The 7,221-nt window shown below is 52.4% G+C and overlaps 2 non-coding genes across 2 annotated transcripts; both read right to left on the reverse strand.

The window, feature by feature from the left end:
- Positions 1-2,130: 2,130 nt before the first annotated feature.
- On the reverse strand, positions 2,131-2,212 carry trnas-gcu (transfer RNA serine (anticodon GCU)). The gene has a single exon. It is a non-coding gene; the product is annotated as a tRNA-Ser (tRNA).
- Positions 2,213-6,922: 4,710 nt separating this feature from the next.
- trnas-gcu (transfer RNA serine (anticodon GCU)) lies at positions 6,923-7,004 on the reverse strand. Its single transcript has one exon. It is a non-coding gene; the product is annotated as a tRNA-Ser (tRNA).
- Positions 7,005-7,221: the final 217 nt, after the last annotated feature.

The raw sequence follows: 7,221 nt of genomic DNA on the forward strand, positions 1-7,221 counted from the left end.
CCTTGGTTCAGAGATACTGTACAGCGTGGAAACAGGCCCTTCGGCCCACCGAGTCCGTGCCGACCATCGATCCCCACACACTAACACTATCCCACACACACACTAGGGACAATTTACACACACACCAAGCCAATTCACCTACAAACCCGCACGTCTTTGGAGTGTGGGAGGAAACCGGAGCGCCCGGAGAAAACCCACGCGGGTCACGGGGAGAACGTGCAAACTCCGTACAGACAGCGCCCGCGGTCGGGATGGAACCCGTGTCTCCGGCGCCGTGAGGCAGCAGCTCTACCCGCTGCTCCACCGTGCCGAACTAACGGTGTGTGTATGCTTAACGCAAATAAACTCTCAGCTTGGTGGAGCAGCGGGTAGAGCTGCTGCCTCACGGCGCCAGAGACCCGGGTTCCATCCCGACCGCGGGCGCTGTCTGTCTGTGCGGAGTTTGCACGTTCTCTCCCCGCGACCTGCGTGGGTTTTCTCCGGGCGCTCCGGTTTCCTCCCGCACTCCAAAGACGTGCGGGTTTGTGGGTCAATTGGCTTCTGTAAGTGTGTGCGGAATAGTGCTAGTGTACGGGGTGGACCTGATGGGCCGAAGGGCCTGTTTCCACACTGCATCACTAAGGTCTAAACATAGAAACATAGACATAGAAAGTAGGTGCAGGAGGAGGCCATTCGGCCCTTCGAGCCTGTACGCACCGCCATTCAATATGATCATGGCTGATCATCCAGCTCAGTATCCCGTACCTGCCTTCTCTCCATACCCCCTGATCCTTTAGCCACAAGGGCCACATCTAACTCCCTCTTAAATATAGCCAATGAACTGGCCTCAACGAAAGTCCCAAGGTCATAAGGGATAGGAATACAATCAGGCCCTTCGGCCCATCGAGTCTACCCCGCCATTCAATCATGGCCGATCCATCTCTCCCTCCCTAACCCCATTCTCCTCCCTTCTCCCCATAACCCCTGACACCCGCACTGATCAACAATCTATCTACCTCTGCCTTAAATATACCCACTGACTTGTGGCTCCACAGCCGTCTGCGGCAAAGAATCCCACAGATTCACCACCCTCTGGCTAAAGAAATTCCTCCTCATCTCCTTCCTAAAGGAACGTCCTTTAATTCTGAGGCTGTGCCCTCTGGTCCTAGACTCTCCCACCAGTGGAACCATCCTCTCCACATCCACTCTGCCCAGGCCTCTGTTTACGTATCCGTTGTGCTGCTGCAAGTACGAGTTTCATTGATCTATCTGGGACCTGGGATAATAAAACTCTCTCGACTCGACTCGACTCTGACCGACTTGTGTTGTGCGATTGTGCAGGGCTTCAATTCCTCAGGCAAGCCTGCCCCCTGCTGCTCAGTGGAAGCCTTGCGGGACAACAACGTTCCCCACCCACGGACATTGGAGGACACAGAGTGCTGGAGTAACTCAGTGGGTCGGGCAGCATCTGTGGAGAACACGGATAGGTGACGTTTCACAGAGTGCTGGAGCAACTCAGCGGGTCGGGCAGCATCTGTGGAGAACACGGATAGGTGACGTTTCACAGAGCGCTGGAGTAACTCAGCGGGTCGGGCAGCATCTGTGGAGAACACGGATAGGTGACGTTTCACAGAGCGCTGGAGTAACTCAGCGGGTCGGGCAGCATCTGTGGAGAACACGGATAGGTCGAGACACTTTCAGGGTCGAGACACTTCTTCAGACACGCCTATCTAAGTCTGAAGAAAGGTCTCGACCCCGAAACGTCACCCATTCCTTCTCTCCACAGATGCTGCCGGACCCGCTGAGTTACTCCAGCACTCTGTGAAACGCCACCTATCCATGTTCTCCACAGATGCTGCCTGACCCACTGAGTTACTCCAGCACTCTGTGAAACGTCACCTATCCATGTTCTCCACAGATGCTGCCTGACCCACTGAGTTACTCCAGCACTCTGTGTCTGTCTTTATCGGAAAGACTACACATGATTACTATCAAACCTTCCCCTGTGTACAGATACAGGATGAAGGAAATAAGACAAAGTCTGATTAAAGACAGTCCGAGGGTCCCCAATGAGGTTGATCAATGACCGCTCTCTAGTTGATGATCGGATGGTTCAGTTGCCTGATTGTTAACAGCAGAAAGGAAAATGGCCGACGAGGGTGGGATTCGAACCCACGCGTGCAGAGCACAATGGATTAGCAGTCCATCGCCTTAACCACTCGGCCACCTCGTCACGGCACTGGAGAATGGCAGGAGTGCTGTGTCTGAAGATGGGGATCAACCCAAAACGTCACCTATCAATGTTCTCCACAGATGCTGCCTGACCCGCTGAGTTACTCCAGCACTCTGTGGAACATCACCTATCCATGTTCTCCACAGATGCTGCCTGACCCGCTGAGTTACTCCAGCACTCTGTGGAACATCACCTATCCGTGTTCTCCACAGATGCTGATTGAGCCATAGAAACATAGAAAATAGGTGCAGGAGGAGGCCATTCGGCCCTTCGAGCTAGCACCGCCATTCATTGTGATCATGGCTGATCGTCCACAATCAGTAACCCGTGGGGGAGATGCAACGAGACCTGGGTGTCGTGGTGCACCAGTCATTGAAAATAGGCATGCAGGTGCAGCAGGCAGTGAAGAAAGCCAATGGTACGTTGGCATTCATAGCGAGGGGATTTGAGTATAGGAGCAGGGAGGTTCTGCTGCAGTTGTACAGGGCATTGGTGAGACCGCACCTCGAGTATTGCGTACAGTTTTGGTCTCCTAATCTGAGGAAAGACATTCTTGCCATAGAGGGAGTACAGAGAAGGTTCACCAGATTGATCCCTGGGATGGCAGGACTTTCATATGAAGAAAGACTGGATAGACTCGGCTTGTACTCGCTGGAATTTAGAAGATTGAGGGGGGATCTTATAGAAACGTATAAAATTCTTAAGGGGTTGGACAGGCTAGATGGGGGAAGATTGTTCCCGATGTTGGGGGAGTCCAGAACCAGGGGTCACAGTTTAAGGATAAGGGGGAAGTCTTTTAGGACCGAGATGAGAAAACATTTCTTCACACAGAGAGTGGTGAGTCTGTGGAATTCTCTGCCACAGAAGGTAGTTGAGGCCAGTTCATTGGCTATATTTAAGAGGGAGTTAGATGTGGCCCTTGGGGCTAAAGGGATCAGGGGGTATGGAGAGAAGGCAGGTACGGGATACTGAGCTGGATGATCAGCCATGATCATATTGAATGGCGGTGCGTACAGGCTCGTAAGGGCCGAATGGCCTACTCCTGCACCTATTTTCTATGTTTCTATGTTTCTATGTGCCTGCCTTCTCCCCATATTCCTTGATTCCACTAGCCCCGAGAGCTCTATCTAACTCTCTCTTAAATCCATCCAGTGATTTGTCCTCCACTGCCCTCTGTGGCAGAGAATTCCACAAATTCACAACTCTCTGGGTGAAAAAGTTCCTATAGAAACTATATGGTCTGAAGGAAGGTCTCCACCCAACACCTCACCTATCCATGTTCTCCACAGACGCTGCCTGACCCGCTGAGTTACTCCAGCACTCTGTCAAACGTCACCTATCCGTGTTCTCCACAGATGCTGCCTGACCCGCTGAGTTACTCCAGCACTCTGTCAAACGTCACCTATCCGTGTTCTCCACAGATGCTGCCTGATCCTAGTGCATCAGTCACTGAAAGGAAGCATGCAGGTACAGCAGGCAGTGAAGAAAGCCAATGGAATGTTGGCCTTCATAACAAGAGGAGTTGAGTATAGGAGCAAAGAGGTCCTTCTGCAGTTGTACAGGGCCCTAGTGAGACCGCACCTGGAGTACTGTGTGCAGTTTTGGTCTCCAAATTTGAGGAAGGATATTCTTGCTATTGAGGGCGTGCAGCGTAGGTTTACCAGGTTAATTCCCGGAATGGCGGGACTGTCGTATGTTGAAAGACTGGAGCGACTAGGCTTGTATACACTGGAATTTAGAAGAATGAGAGGAGATCTTATCGAAACGTATAAGATTATTAAGGGGTTGGACACGTTAGAGGCAGGAAACATGTTCCCAATGTTGGGGGAGTCCAGAACAAGGGGCCACACACAGTTTAAGAATAAGGGGTCGGCCATTTAGAACTGAGATGAGGAAAAACATTTTCAGTCAGAGAGTTGTGAATCCGTGGAATTCTCTGCCTCAGAGGGCAGTGGAGGCCGATTCTCTGAATGCATTCAAGAGAGAGCTGGATAGAGCTCTTAAGGATAGCGGAGTCAGGGGGTATGGGGAGAAGGCAGGAACGGGGTACTGATTGAGAATGATCAGCCATGATCACATCGAATGGCGGTGCTGGCTCGAAGGGCCGAAAGGCCTCCTCCTGCACCTGTTGTCTATTGTCTATCTGTGGAGAACATGGATAGGTGACGTTTCACAAAGTGCTGGAGTAACTCAGCGGGTCAGGCAGCATCTGTGGATAAAGGGATATGGGGAGAAAGCAGGAACGGTTTACTGGTTTCGGATGATCAGCCATGATCACGTTGAATGGCGGTGCTGGCTGGAAGGGCCGAATGGCCTCCTCCTGCACCTATTGTCTATGTTTCTATGAATGGGTGACATTTCAGGTCGAGACCCTCCTTCAGACCAGGACTGTAGTTTTAGTTTAAACCGAAGATCGACACAAAAAGCTGGAGTAACTCAGCGGTTCAGGCAACATCTCTGGAGAAAAGGAATAGGTGACGTTTTGGTTCGAGACCCTTCTTCAGACTTTAGTTTAGAGACACAGCATGGAAACAGGCCCTTCGGCCCATCGAGTCCACACCAACCATCCTACATTAGGGACAACGTTTACATTTATTCCAAGCTAATTAACCTACAAACCTGTACTTCCTTGGAGTGTGGGAGGAAACCGAAGTTCTCGGAGAAAACCCAGGCAGGTCACGGGGAGAACGTACAAACTCCGTACAGACGGCGCCCGTGGTCATGATCGAACCAAGGTCTCTGGCGCTGTGAGGCAGCAACTCTACCGCTGTGCCACCCTACTTTAGTTTAATTTAGAGTAGATTACTGTCACGTTTACCGAGGTACAGTGAATAGCTCTGTAGCGTATTATCCAGTTGGCGGAAAGACTATAGAAACTATATGGCCTGAAGGAGGGTCTCCACCCGACACCTCACCCATCCATGTTCTCCGCAGATGCTGCCTGACCCGCTGAGTTACTCCAGCACTCTGTGAAACGTCACCCATCCATGTTCTCCGCAGATGCTGCCTGACCCGCTGAGTTACTCCAGCACTCTGTGGAACGTCACCTATCCATGTTCTCCACAGATGCTGCCTGATCCTAGTGCATCAGTCCATGTTCTCCACAGATGCTGCCCGTCCCTTCACAGAGTGCTGGAGTAACTCAGCGGGTCAGGCAGCATCTGTGGAGAACATGGGTGGGTGACGTTTCGGGTCGAGACCCTTCTTCAAACTGAGAGCCGGGGAAAGGGAAATGAGAGATAGAGATCAAATGAGAGGAATAGATCGGGTAGATGCACAGAGTCTCTTGCCCAGAGTGGGGGAATCGAGGACCAGAGGACACAGGTTCAAGGTGAAGGGGGAAAGATTTAATAGGAAACCGAGGGGTAACTTTTCCACACAGAGGGTGGTGGGTGAATGGAACGAGCTGCCAGAGGAGGTAGTTGAAGCTGAGATTATCCCAACATTTAAGAGACAGTTAGACAGGTACATGGATAGGACGGGTTTGGAGGGATATGGGCCAAACGCGGGCAGGTGGGACTAGTGTAGATGGGGCATGTTGGTCAATGTGGGCAGGTGGGACTAGTGTAGCTGGGACACATTGGCCAGTGTGGGCAAGTTGGGCCGAAGGGCCTGTTTACGAGATGCTTGACTCTTATCAAGGCATTTGCTGTTCGATCTAACTCCGGTGGCTACAGAAGCACAATGACCAAAGACATAACAACAACACTTTATTGTCATTCGGCACAACACCGAGCGAAATTTCAGCAGTCACACAAAATACAGCAAAAAGAAAAGAACACAGGACACCCGACCCCAACACAAACATCCATCACAGTGACTCCAAACACCCCCTCACTGTGATGGAGGCAACAAAAACTTCCCCTCTCTTCCCCCCGCACCCACGGACAGGCAGCTCGACCCCTACCGAGGCAAACGACACGCACAGCCCCCGCAAGGGGATGGAAGGCCCCCCGGCCGAGCCGCCCCGGGCACCGAAACGTCCCGTGGCCGCACCGGGCGATGTTAAGTCCAACGGCCGAGCCGCACCGGGCACTGAAACGTCCCGCGGCCGAACAGCGCTGACGATGTTAAGTCCAGCGGCCAAGCCGCACCGGGCACTGAAACGTCCCGCGGCCACACCGGGCGATGTTAAGTCCAGCGGCCGAGCCGCACCGGGCACTGAAACGTCCCGCGGCCGCACCGGGCGATGTTAAGTCCAGCGGCCGAGCCGCACCGGGCACTGAAACGTCCCGCAGCCGAGCTGCGCCGGCAATGTTAAGGCCCGCAGCCGAGCCGCGCCCCGGGGAAGAGACCTAATAAAATAAAGGTTTCCCCCCGCCCCACCCCCCCACCCCACCCCACACCCCCACCACACACCCCCACCACACATACACAGCCAAAAACAGAAACAAAAACCATCCCAACACCGACACAAACAAAAAAAAAGAAAAAAAGACAACAGACTGCCAGAGAGCCGCAGCCGTTAGGCGCAGCCAACTCCTCCCATCAGGACTGTTAACTCTCATATCACCAGGGACTAATTTAATTTACTGTATTAATTTATTTTTTGTGTTAATTTTTTTTTGTACAGATACAAGACGAAGGAAATAAGACAAAGTCTGATTAAAGACAGTCCGAGGGTCTCCAATGAGGAGGATCGGGACCGCTCTCTAGTTGATGATCGGATGGTTCAGTTGCCTGATTGTTAACAGCAGAAAGGAAAATGGCCGACGAGGGTGGGATTCGAACCCACGCGTGCAGAGCACAATGGATTAGCAGTCCATCGCCTTAACCACTCGGCCACCTCGTCACGGCACTGGAGAATGGCAGGAGTGCTGTGTCTGAAGATGGGGTCAACCCAAAACATCACCTATCCATGTTCTCCACAGATGCTGCCTGACCCACTGAGTTACTCCAGCACTCTGTGAAACGTCACCTATCCATGTTCTCCACAGATGCTGCCTGACCCACTGAGTTACTCCAGCACTCTGTGAAACGTCACCTATCCATGTTCTCCACAGATGCTG

This window comes from Rhinoraja longicauda, chromosome 34 (genome assembly GCF_053455715.1).
Source record: "Rhinoraja longicauda isolate Sanriku21f chromosome 34, sRhiLon1.1, whole genome shotgun sequence".
NCBI lineage: Eukaryota > Metazoa > Chordata > Chondrichthyes > Rajiformes > Arhynchobatidae > Rhinoraja > Rhinoraja longicauda.